The sequence below is a fragment of the Gossypium arboreum genome, chromosome 9 (genome assembly GCF_025698485.1).
Source record: "Gossypium arboreum isolate Shixiya-1 chromosome 9, ASM2569848v2, whole genome shotgun sequence".
Classification (NCBI taxonomy): Eukaryota; Viridiplantae; Streptophyta; class Magnoliopsida; order Malvales; family Malvaceae; genus Gossypium; species Gossypium arboreum.
The window spans coordinates 4305210-4319173 of record NC_069078.1 but is presented as its reverse complement, the minus strand read 5'-3'; the positions used below and the strand labels follow the sequence as shown (position 1 = coordinate 4319173).

The window sequence follows — 13964 nt, the reverse complement described above, 5'->3', positions numbered from 1 at the left end:
TTATTTTATTTTCGCTTCCAAAATCAATTCTTAAATTCTGTTTTTTATTTTTTTTCCAGGAACGCAGGTTTTATTGGGCACGATTACGCCTGAGATTTGAAAACAAGCATTCGTATAATCCGGTCCCTGAGGATTCGACCCTACTTCCCCTTTACTATTTTTTTTCATTATTTTACAGGGAATAGGATATTTTTGGTGCTCTCAACGACCGCATCACATAAGCTTTTAATAAATATGTTTATTGCATATTTTCTTCCACTCACACCATGGATATGCCTTAAATTAGTTCTATTTTTTCGGCGCTAATTAAGTTGGTGCCACCCATTAATTAAGTCTCGACTCAATTGAAATTATGAAAACCCATTACTTTTAAAAGGACAAATATTATTATGAGAGTATTTTTTATCATTTTATATTTTAGGTAAAATCTAGAAAGATAACTATAATGAAATTTGAACAAAGGCACCATGATAGCTAATATCTTAATTTTACCATTTCAATCAAACTCTTAATTTTTATCAATTTTTTATAAAAAATTGTTACATATTTTGTCACCCACATCATTAGTGTGCTATAATCTAGTTATTATTGGTTGAGGTATATCATGACTAAAATATTTTAATCAGTTGAAGATTCGCATACAAAATCATATTTAATAAAGTATATAAAATTGATGTATACAAAACCATTATGTTCCAGTTCATATAGTATAACAACATCTTAGATACTTTAATTGAATTATATGATTATAACTTTTTTTATTCAATTCACATAAATGATGATGGGGAATGTGGGAGTTATAAGTATTGTCGCATACTTAGTTTGAATACCCCTGGCAACTATTGCTCATCAGAGTCTTGCCCTTATTATGAATTCAATAATACAGGGTTTCGTTGCGAGCACAAAATGCAAGCTCAAAACAATCGTAGCATGACAAGTATTATTATAGGTACGTATTTATTTTTAAAGTGGAATTATTATGGTTATTGGATTATGTCAATTCAATCAGTGATTTATTTACTTTTGAATGTGTGATGCAATAACAATTATTTTTCATGAAATTTGTAAAAGTTTAATATAAAACAATGGATGGTGCAATAAGGTTGTCTCACTGTTCATTTAAAATGAAGGGCTACAAAATATGAATAAAACTTTATCGAAACATTTTCTTGGTTTTTAACATGTATTTTAATTTTCAAATTTAACTTTTAACAATGTTTCTTATATCTATATAGGTTGTAGCACTAGTATTGGGACACTATTTCTACTACTCACAACATGGAGTGTGTACAAAGTCCTCAAAAGAAAGCAAAAAATCATGCTGAAGCAGAAATACTTCAAAAGGAATGGAGGTTTGTTACTGCAACAACATTTGTCTAGCAATGAAGGTAATGTTGAAAAAATTAAGTTGTTTGCTTCAAAAGAGATGGAAAAGGTGTCAGATCATTATAATGAGAATCGAATCCTTGGTCAAGAAGGTCAAGGGACTGTTTATAAAGGAATGCTAATAGATGGAAGCATTGTGGCTATTAAGAAGTCCAACATGGTGGAAGGAAAGAAATTTGATGAAAAGAAGGTTGAACAATTCATTAACGAGGTGATAATTTTATCTCAAATTAATCACAGGAATGTGGTTAAACTTTTAGGGTGTTGTTTAGAAGCCAAAGTTCCTTTATTGGTGTATGAGTTCATCCCAAATGGTACATTATACGATCTCATACATAACCAAAACGAAGAATTACCATTGACATGGGAAATGCATTTACGAATTGTCGAAATTGCCAATGCCTTATTCTATTTGCATTCAGCTGCTTCTGCTCCTATTTATCACTGAGATATCAAATCTAGTAAGATACTTTTGGATGATAAATATAGGGCAAAAGTATCAGATTTTGGAACTTCAAGATCAATTGCACTTGAACAAACACATCTAACCACTCAGGTGCAAGGAACTTTTGGATACATGGATCCCAAATATTTTCGATCAAATTAATTTACAGAGAAGAGTGATGTTTATAGCTTTGGAGTTGTCCTTATTGAGCTTTTAACAGGAAGAAAACCCATCTCTGCAGAAAAATCAGAGCCAGTGAGAAGCTTGGTATCTTATTTTTTGCATTCAATGCAGGAGAATTCCTTATCTAACATTCTCGATCCAATGGTAGTAAAGGATGATCCAGAACAAGAGATTATAGTTGTGGCTCTGGTAGCAAAACGATGCTTGAATCTTAATGGAAAGAAAAGACCCACCATGAAACAAGTAGCAATGGAGCTGGAGTTGACTAAAGCTTCAGGTGGAAATGTTATTAAAGACTGTGGTGATGAAGAATCTGAAATAGATGACATGATCCATTCATGGGAGACCAATCCTAATTGTTCAATGTCTAGGACAATTACAACCGATAGTGCAACTTTTCCATTAAATTCATCTTTCTAGATTCCAACACTCCTAAAATAATTTCTCTTGATTGAAAGCCTTTAGCTTCTTTATTTGTCACACTAGTGGAGTCTTGTTGTTGCCCAAGAATTCATATTTGGTTCACTCAATGCTATTTGATCTCTTGAAGATATTTACTATACAAGTTCTGGATATGTTTTTTCTTTCTTTTTCTATGTAGATGAATTTATTAATAAAGAAGACGTCTAAACAGGAATACAAAATCCAAGGGTACCTTAATCGAAAGAAAGGTAACCCTAATTATCCACATCTCCTTTTGCTCTTCTTCATCCTTCTTTAGTTGACCTCCACCTCCTCTTTCTCCTCCTCCTCTTCCTCCTCCTTCTTTTTTTTATATGTGAAGGTGAAATAAGAAGAGGTGATTAACTCATCGTAGTAATAGTAAGACTTTATTGAGCGAGAAAAACTAAAGAAAGCAAGGGATATTAACGGAATCCAACATACCCTTATCGCCATTTTTCCCCGGCACCATCACCGCTCTGTCAACAACTCTTGAACCTTCAATTCCAATTCCTATCGAAACCCCTCTGATTGTTCATATTCTTCTTCAAATTTTCCCTACAAATAAATAAACTATCTTAGTCTCTTCTCTTGACATAAAAATTTATCAAATTTTTCGATGACAAAATTTCTTGAGTTTTAACTATACATTAGCATTTCTTTGTGGATGTTAAACTTAAAGTAAATAATATCGATAAACTTAGACTGATCGAGAGTGTTGGTGTTAGACACACTTTAACCAGATGAAGTAAGAACTTCAATTTGGACTTTAACAATAGTGTATTATACCTGGATAAAGAATGAAGAAAAAATACTTGGAGTTCAAGCTTTGAGCTACTACCAGGAATGGAGAACAGAATTTTGTAGGCAAAGAAAGATGGAGCATATGGAAAGAAAATCTAATGATTTCATTCAAAAGAAACTTTGGCTCAAAAGCCATTACATATATCAGTCATTGACTGATCAAAAAGTAAAACAACATTACTTAATGCTTACCTAATACCACTAATTACATGGAAACTTGATGAAATAACTTGTACACTTTAACAAAGCTGGTAACCAGCTCTTTGACCATCAAGTTACATCAATTTGTCATTCAAACATAATTCAAAATAAACTAAATTAAAAAAAACATTGTTAAGAAGTAACAAAATGAAACTAAGATGAAATAGTAGCATTAATATCTTCAGTTGCACGTACTTTACCCGGATAACTTATGTGCATGAATTCTTACGTGCATGAATCTGCATGAGCTGCATGTCCACCTTTGTTGCTTCATGTGTTGCATGGGAACTAACTTCAACACTCCTCCTTAGTTTCCATGCTTGTAACTCCAAGTTCTTTCCTTAACTTAATGAACCTTGAAGTACTTAGGGCCTTTGTGAAAATATTAACAACTTGGTCCTCTGAATTGCAATGAACCAGCTCTATCTCTCGAGCTTGTTCCATCTCTCTTACCACATGTAATTTAATGTTGAAGTGTTTGGTTTTACCATGGAAGATAGGGTTCTTTGCAATTGCAACAGCAGGCTTGTTATCACAAAAGATCTTTGTTGCTTCCCTTTGATGCAGGTTCAAATCAGCTAAAATCTTCCTTAGCCAGATGGCTTGGTTAACAGTATCAGCAGTAGCAACATACTCAGCTTCTACTGTTGATTGAGCAACTATTGATTACTTCTTGGAACTCCAGCAAAACACAACTGAACCAAGGGTAAAAGCATACCCTGAGGTGCTTTTCATACCATCCAAGGAACTAGCCCAATCACTGTCGGTGTATCCCACTAATTTCAATCTTTCAGTCTTGCCAAACTGAAGTCCATAGTTTAGAGTCCCTTTGATGTATCTCAGTACCCTTTTTGCTACTTGATAATGCTTTTTATTGTAGCAATGCATAAATCTTGATAGTAGGCTTGTGGCAAACATAATGTCAGGTCTTGATGCAGTTAGATACAGCAAACAACCTACTAAACTTCTGTAGGTGGATTCACTAACCTGCTCATGATCTCCTTGGCTCGATAGCTTTGATCCAATAGCTACTGGAGTACTTGTTGGTTTGTAGTTCTCCATTGAGAACTTGTTCAAGATCTTCATGGAAAATGTCATTTGGCTTAAGAAGATTCCATTTCTAGTTTGAAATACTTTCAATCCTAGAAAGTATGTCATTTGCCCCAAATCAAACATCTCAAACATTTCCATCATTTTGGCTTTGAAATTACCCAACATTCTTTGATCTCCTCCTGTGACCAGAAGATCATCAACATACAAAGACACAACGAGCTGTGTTTCAGCTTGTTTCTTCTTGACATATAAGGTTGGCTCACTAGAACTCCTTTCAAATCCCAAGCTAGCCAGATAACTGTTGATCCTGCTATACCAAGCCCTTGGTGCCTGTTTCAACCCATACAAGGCTTTCTTGAGCCTGTAGACCATGCCGTCTTTGTTTGGTACTTTGAAGCCTTAAGGTTGGTCTATGTAGATCTCTTCTTCAAGGATGCCATTCAGAAATGCAGACTTCACATCAAGCTGGCGTATCTTCCACTGCATATGTGCTGCTAAGGCAACCAGTAGCCTGATGGTGTCTAGTCTGGCTACTGGTGCAAAGGTTTCCTGGTAGTTTAGGCCATAAATTTGGCTGAAGCCCTTTACAACTAGCCTGGCCTTCAACTTATTCAAGCTCCCATCTGTATTTTACTTGATTCGATAGACCCATTTCACCCCAATGACCTCCTCTTGGTTGGTCTAGGAACCAACTTCCATGTATGGTTCTTCTCAATCATTGAAATTTCATCAACCATGGCCTGTTTCCAACCTTGATGTGTCTCAGCCTCTTCAAAACTACTTGGTTCAACTGTAGCCATATGTGCCCTCTCATAAATTTTAGTCAAAGTCCTTGTACCCCTGACTGGTTCATCATCAATGTCCATTTCTAGACCATGTTGATCTGGCCCAGTCTGATCAGCCACAAGTTCTTCAGAAATAGCCTCAGGTTCATTTTTTTCCCAATTCCAGGTTGCTTTTTTATTGATCACTACATCTCTGCTTAAATCCAAACCACCCTTCAAATGAAGTTTTTTGGTCTAAAGCCTTGGTTGGAAGCCTATTTTGAAGGTAGACAGCAGTGTTAACTACTTCAGCCCACAAGGTTTTGGGTAGATTTTTCTCAAACAGAAGGCATCTGGCCATGTCCATAAACTCCTGATCTTTCTTTCACTAACCCCATTTTGCTGAGGTGTGTAGATATTGGTTAGCTGATGTTTGATGCCAGCATTATTTCAGAGGGCTTGAAACTGAGCTGAGGTGTACTCAGCTCCATTATCTGACCTGATGGTCTTCAATTTGTAACCTGTTTCTGTTTTAACTACAGCTTTGAACTTTGCAAACACTTGAGCTACTTCTGACTTGTGCTTTAAAAAGAAAATCCAGCAATATCTGGAATGATCATCAATAAAAAGGATGAAATACTTACTTTCATTCAAGGATTTTGTCTTCATGGGACCACAGACATCTGTGTGCACCAATTCCAGCTTGTTTGATGCTCTCTAGGTTGTGTTTGCAGGAATTGGAAGCATGGCTTGCTTTCTCATTTGACAAATCTCACAAACACCTTCATTCTGAACTGTCTTGGTGAAATTTTAAACCATTTCCTTGCTGACCATTCGAGCCATCGATCTAAAGTTGGCATGACCAAGTCTTTGATACCAAAGTTTGGTGTCTTCTGTTGAAGCAACATGGGCTGAGTGTGAGTCACCTGACCAGTTGACTTCAAAGCATTTGTCACTCATGGTGACTGTCATGAGGCTTGATCCATTTGGATCAGTGATTTGGCACTCCTGGCCCTTGAACACGACAGAGTAGCCCCTTTCAAGCAGTTGAGTTATGCTGAGAAGATTCCTGTCAATCTCAAGTACCAGTAGCACATTTGTGATGATTTTATCACTTATAGTAGTGCATATTAGCACATCTCCCTTACTTTCAGCCTTGATGAACTGACCATTGCCAATTTTTACCTTGGTTTTGCAAGATCTATCCAAGGTTTTAAAAATGGTTGCATCTGATGACATGTGGTTGGTACAGCCACTGTCCATCAACCACTCTTGTGAGGCTTTGCTTCGACCAGCTAGACATGACACAGCAAAGACCTGCTCTTCATGGTCACTACTATCTTCAGCCACTCGAGCTTCTTCACCCTTGTGTTGTGGTTGGTTTTGGCCAGGTCTGCCTTTTTCTTTGCAGACCCTTTAAACATAGCCCTTCTTCTTTCAGTGTTGACACACAGTATCTGGCCTGAACCAGCATCTGGTCTCTGGATGACCAGGACTTTTACAAAATCTGCAGAGTCGATCTCCTCCTCTTGCAGCATCAGGCTTAGGCCTGTTTTTCCAGTTCTTCTTGCCTTTGTAGGCTGAGGAACTTGAAGCAGACTTGGTCTTAGCTTGGAAAACACCTTTTTGGTGCTCCTCCATCCTGCTAGCTCTCCTTTGCTCCTGAGCATAGAGGGCATTAATGAGCTCAATTAATGAGATGCTTGCTAGGTCTCTTAAATCCTCTAAGAAGGATATTTTTGCTTCATACATTTCTGGTAAGGTAGAGAGCACTTTTTCCATAATCCTTGCCTCATCAAATTGCTCACAAAGAGCATTATGTTGTTAACTACAGCCATGATTCTGTCAGAATACTTCTTGACAGTTTCTTCTTCCTTCATCTTCAAGTTCTCGAACTCCCTTATTAGATTCAACAACTGTTGCTGCCTTGTCCTCTTAGTACCTTGGAACTCCTCCTTGAGCTTGTCCCTGGCTTACTTGGGAGTCTCACAAGCCATGATCCTGGTGAAGATAACATCAGAAACACAGTTCTAAATGCATGATATGGCCTTATGCCTTTTGGTCCTCTCATCTGCATGCTGTCTAATTTGAGCCACTGTGAGATTGGCTCGTAGTGGAGCTGGCTCGACATCAGTGTTGACAACTTCCCACAGATCGAAGGCCTATAAGTAAGTCCTCATTTTGACAATCCAAATGTGGAATCCTTCACCATTAAAAACTGGTGGTGCTGCAGGAGAAAAACCTGATGAAGCCATTTTGTTTGATGTTTAATTGCAACAGGTCCTCTAAGAATGTGGCTCTAGATACCAATTGTTGATGTTAGACACATTTTAACCAGATGAAGTAAGAACTTCAATCTGGACTTTAACAACAGTGTATTATACCCAGATAAAGAATGAAGGAAAAATGCTTGAAGTTCAAGCTTTGAGCTACTACTAGGAATGGAGAACAAAATTTTGAAGGCAAAGAAAGATGGAGCATATGGAAAGAAAATCTAATGATTTCATTCAAAAGAAACTTTGGCTTAAAAGCCATTACATATATCAGTCATTGACTGATCAAAAAGTAAAACAACATTACCTAATGCTTACCTAATACCACTAATTACATGGAAACTTGATGAAATAACTTGTACACTTTAACAAAACTGGTAACCAGCTCTTTGACCATCAAGTTGCATCAATTTGTCATCCAAACATAATTCAAAATGAACTAAATTAAAAAAACATTGTTAAGAAGTAACAAAATGAAACTAAGATGAAACAGTAGCATTAATATCTTCAGTTGCACGTACTTTACCCGGACAACTTATGTGCATGAATTCTTACGTGCATGAATTTGCATGAGCTGCATGTCCACCTTTGTTGCTGCATGTGTTGCATGGGAACTAACTTCAACAGAGAGAATTAAAAACAAAAAATGAATAAGTTAAGAATAGTTGTGCACAATCTGAAGAAAATGCATCAAATAAATGAATCAATAGTGACACAAGCAAAGAAAGAAAGTTACTAACCTTAAAAGAAGCTCCACCTACCAGAAAACCATCCACATCTGCTTGTCGAGCTAATTCCTTCCAGTTTGCTCCATTTATAGAACCTAAATTAAACTTTGCAATGGATAATTGGGCTATTGTCAAGGTACAGGTTACTTAGTTAAATTACATAATAGACTAGAAAAACTTTTGTAAAAATGTTTAATTGTACCATAGGATAAATAAGCACGATATATAATTATGGATACATGATAGTTGAATTAATTTTTATTCATCTGATAAATTTAAAGTATGAAAGAAGCTGTGTGTATGGTGGAATGCTTAGGGATGACCTAAAGCATTGTTTGAATAACTAATTCTAAAATAACCATACCAATATGCTATTTATCCCTAGTTCCCATAATTGATCCTTATGACACTTCTTAATTATCGGTAATATTGAGACTATCAGGCCATAGATATCTCGAGTTTAGGTAGAGGTATCTTGGTGATTTCAAAATATTTGAGAGGAAAAAAATAAGAAATGGTACAATATAGTGAATATAGGACTCTTACAAGCTTGTGGGTAAAATGAAAAATTACTTGAGTGAACAAAAGCATTGTGAGGATTAAAAGCCAAGCAATTGAAATAAAAGCATGAAACGGGCTAAAAGCAATATGAGTGGAAAAAGATATAATTAGAATGTGATCAAATAAAAATCATGATTAGGCCATTTTTCATTCTTATTGCACTAAAATCACTGATGGATTTCTAGAAATTCAGTATAGGAGCCAAGGTGTTTTTGCAATTGTTATAGGGGCCAATTGTTGTCATTGCTTCAGTGGATGTTATGGAACTTACTTTTTAATGGAAATTTCTATGTTGTTAGTATGAATAATATATAGTAAAAGGAATGAGTCTTCCTATGGTTCATCTTTCTTGATAATGATACCTCTCTGGTTTTAATTTAATTTCCACAAAACAAATGCATTCATGTTGGCTGCTATTTTACTTTCTCACAGAATATAAGATGAGCTAATCAATTGGTTGTTTTTATTTCCAAAAAATTGCAAAGAAAATTTATGAAATTATGCTAATTTCATAGGTTTAATTTAAGACAAAGGCGATTCCCTCATTAATTTGGTATAACAATTTAAAGATGTTGATTTAGATCATTTTGTGGATATACTTTCCATTCCAAAAAATATTATGACTCGAAATTTTGGGAAATTTATTTTCCAAAGAGTTGCCCTTTATTTCAAAATATCGTATTCAAACTCCATGTGTTGATTTAATAGTTAAGGTATTCAACACTACTATTGGGACACTATTTTAACTATTCGCAACATGGAGTGCGTACAAAGTCCTCAAAAGAAAACAAATTAGTATCCTTTTGAGTGAATATAGATAGAGGGTCTATGGTGCTAACAAATCATAATTACAATCAATCATATTTTCAAAAACTAGAGTAAAAGTTAGGGAATTCCTCAAATTTACTAATCAAAGGAAATTCAAAACCTCGTTGTATCCCGAGAAGACCTTTGTCTTAACCCTTTAGCTACTTTGTGTGAGGACAGATAATTCTCTTTGAAAAGTGTCATCCGTGCCTCGAAGCCTATTGTTTATTTCCATATAAGTCTTCAATTCTATCATCTCCACTCAAATATCCAACATAATTAATATAAATATATCTATATACCTATTTAATTGATGAGAAAATAAAGTATAAATTAATTAAAATTGATTATAATCATAGATATTTTCATCCGTTGTACAATTTCAATTAAGGTTTTTTTATCACTTCTTTCATCCACTTGTTGATATAATTAAATTAATATTAAGTAATAAAAATTTAAAATAATTTTATTTAATTTATAATATCAAGCTTTGTATTTTACAATATGACTTGAAATATTTAAAAGTTTTGGAGGGAGGAACATAAATTATCCTTATTTCTTAATGCTATTGTAAAAATATTTTAAGGAATATAAAGCAAATTAGAGGTCAAGGCTCCACTCTTCCTTTTATTTGTCTCTTCAACTCTTTATACGTAACTTACTCTTTGAACGGAGACCTCTTACATATAGCTCGAAAATTGTATCCAATAGTCTTTACAAATTAATGAATTATTCTCAAATCAAATTCTCAAATCAAATGCACTTCTACTGGAATTTCAAGAAAAGTGTGAGCAAATATTTTTCATTTGCTTCTCACTCAAACACCTTATGTTTCTTTAAATCTTCCTTCATTTCCCTCAAACAAAATAACAATGCAAATGGGTTTTCGCTTAGCGCTTTACTTCATCCTCCTACTCCTCTTCCTGTTGTGCCCAGTGTTACAAGTAGCAGAATCTCAAGAACCTGTCTGTGGTAAAGAAGTATGTGGAAATATTACAATTCCATCCCCTTCTGGAATCCATAGCACCTGCTATACTAAGCCTTGGTTTAGAGTGACTTGCAACCCAACCCCTAATAGGGTAAAGCCTCTCATAAACGTAAATGGCATCGATCTGAAGGTACTTGGAAAAGCCTTATATTCAAATGCCACTCTTATCAACAATCCAGTTACTTACATTAATTGTGATCGTATAAATGAGGTTAGTAGGAGGGTCAATCTCTTAGGCACTCCATTTTTCTTCTCAAGTAAAAGGAATTATTTCAGGCCAGTAGGTTGCAAAAATTTGGCTACTATTTAAAGTAACGAAGTTGATTCACTTGGAGGCTTGTTGAGTTATATCAGTATTAAAAGATAAAAAAATAATAAAAATTTGTGTTTGAAAGATGAAAAACAGAAGCAAAACAAATCTGTTGAGAGGAAAAAATTGAAAGACTTCACATTACTACAATAAGCAACATTACAATATACATAAGTAGCTTCATTACATTGGAAGAAAACAAAACATTGCTTGTGCTAGTATCCAAGCTATAAAATCAGCTTAATGATAACCTAATAGGCTACTAAATCAACTAAGTACATGACCAACTTTAGCAAAACAAAAATTACAATCAAACTAAACATACGTCACATGTTACAAATAACTTTAACAATTAAATTACACATTGGACATTTGCTAGTTGTTGCATTGTTGCCAACTATCAACACTCCTCATTGGCTTTAAAGTAGCAGACACCAATTCTTTTCCTCAAATACTCAAACCTTGCATTAGTTAGTGGCTTGGTTAGAATGTTTGCAAGCTGAACCTTCGAATTTCAATGAGTTAAATTGACTTCCTTTGATAGTTCTACCCCCCTTACACAATGATACTTGATCTTGAAGTGCTTGGTCTTGCCATGAAATATAGGATTTTTAGCAATAGCAACAGCTGACTGGTTGTCCTCTTTATCTCTGTTGCTTCCTCTTGATCAGCATTCAAGTCACTTAAGAGTTTTCTAAGCCAAATGGCTTGATTAATAGCAGTAGGAGATGCAGTGTACTCTACCTTTGTAATGAATTGAGCTACTATTTGTTGTTTCTTAGAACTCCAACAAAGACCCCTGAACCTAGAGTGAAAAAATAACCTAATGTGCTCTTCATATCATCAACTAAGCCTACCTAGTCACTATCTGAATAACCAATCAGTTTTAGCTCCTCAGCCTTCACAAACTTTACCCCATAGTTCAAGGTCCCTTTAACATATCTTAAAACTCTTTTAGTAGCCTTGAAGTGAGCAACATTGCAGTAATGCATGAACCTTGATAGAAGGCTGACTGCATACATGATGCCTGGCATTGTTGCTGTCAAACAGAGCAGACAACCTACAAGACTTCTGTAGCCCTTCTCATCTACTCGTTCATGGTCACTGTTGCTAGAAAGTTTTTCTCCTTGTGCCACAGGAGTGCTAGTAGGTTTGCAATTTGTCATGCAAATCTTGCTTAAGACCTTCAATGCAAATGCTTGTTGGCTTATAAAAGTGTCATGCTCATTCCGATTCACTTCTATGCTAAGAAAGTAAGTCATCAAGCCTAGATCAGTCATCTTAAAAACATCTTGCATCTATTTCTTGAACTCTTCAATCAGTTCACTTTTACAACCAATAACAAGTAAGTCATCCATATACAATGATACAATCAACAAGGTTTCTTTCTCAAATTTCTTTACATAGAGCGTAAGCTCACTAATGCTTTTTTCAAACCCTAGTTTTGACAAGTAAGCATCAATTTTGTCATACCAGGCCCTTAGAGCCTGTTTTAGACCATACAAAGCCTTATTAAGCTTGTAAACATGTGCTCTTCACCAAGAACCTTGAATCCATCTAGTTGCTTAACAAAGATCTCTTCCTTGAGAATTCCATTCAAGAAAATAGATTTGACATCCAGCTAGTGCACTTTGCATAGCTTTTGAGTAGCTAAGGTAAATAACAATCTTATGGTGCCCAACCTTGCAACTAGTGCAAAGTTTTCAAAAAAATCAATGGCATACTGTTCACTATATCCCTTTATAACTAGCCTTTATGCTTGTTCAGTGACCCATCTGCATTGTGTTTGGTCCTGAACACCCATTTCACACCAATAATTTTTCTGTGTACTGGCCTATCAACCAGCTTCCATGTACTATTCTTGTGAATCATTTCCATTTTTGCCTCAATTGCTTCTTTCTAGCAGCCCTCCTTTGTAGCCTCATCAAAGTTGGAAGGCTCAACAATGGTAATATCAGATCTTTTATAGATGTCTATGATAGTCCTTGTACCTTTGACAGGTATATCATCATATTCGTCCTCAATTTCAGCTTCATTCTCAACATGATGCAAGTCAAAATCTTGTTGGTCTTGCTCAGACAAGCTTGCATCTGTTCCATCCCATTTCCAACTTGTGCTAGTATCCAAGCTATAAAATCAGCTTAATGATAACTTAAGAGGATACTAAATTAACTAAGCACATGACTAACCTTAGCAAAATAAAAATTACAATCAAACTAAACATAAGTCACATGTTACAAAAAGTTTTAACAATCAAATTACACATTGGACATTTTCTTACTGCTGGATTGTTGCCAACTTTCAACGAGGCTGCACTTAACCAAGGTGTGACAATGGTGCTTCTGAATCTGGCTGTTTTACTCAAATTACTGCAAGTCTCACTTCCTATACCGTAAACATGACAACAATGTATTCTGACAGCAAAAGATGCTCATTTGCTTTCACCTTTAGCTAGTACTCTTTTCGTAGTGCTTACCCAATACCCAGTGGCATCAATAATGGAACCACGCATGTTTCCGCCGTGCTCAACTGGAATTTTGCCTATTGCGGTGACGCAGGTCAGTCACGCTCTATCACTTCAATTGCTTGGCTTTCGTTTTTCTTCTTTTAATTCAGTTAATATAATGATTTTGCTAATTTTTTAAATCAGTCTTTAAGGATCATTCATTTTGTATATTAATATTGTTGAAACCATTTTTTATTTTGAAAAACGGGGATCGACTTTAAAATGAGGTATGGAGTCGCCACCAATCCTTTTTGTTAGGTGTGATCGGATCACCTAATAAAATATTTTATTTATCAAAATATCAATTTTAGCCTACGAAGTTCAAGAAAACATGTTCGGGAGTTAGTTAAGTACGAGGATGGATTAGCACCCTTGTTACGCCCAAAATTGACACCTAATTGATTAAATAATGTCCTTATGTATAAGATTTAAAAAAGATTTTGAAATATGATTTCTTTTAAAACGTTTGAATAACTTGAATTGGATGTTAAATTCTCTTGTTTCGAAGGAATAC

General features: G+C 35.2%; 1 pseudogene; it reads left to right on the top strand.

Annotated features, from left to right (window-relative positions):
• The first annotated feature begins 1085 nt into the window (after window positions 1–1085).
• On the top strand, window positions 1086–2434 carry LOC108455044 (wall-associated receptor kinase-like 22; annotated as a pseudogene).
• Window positions 2435–13964: the final 11530 nt, after the last annotated feature.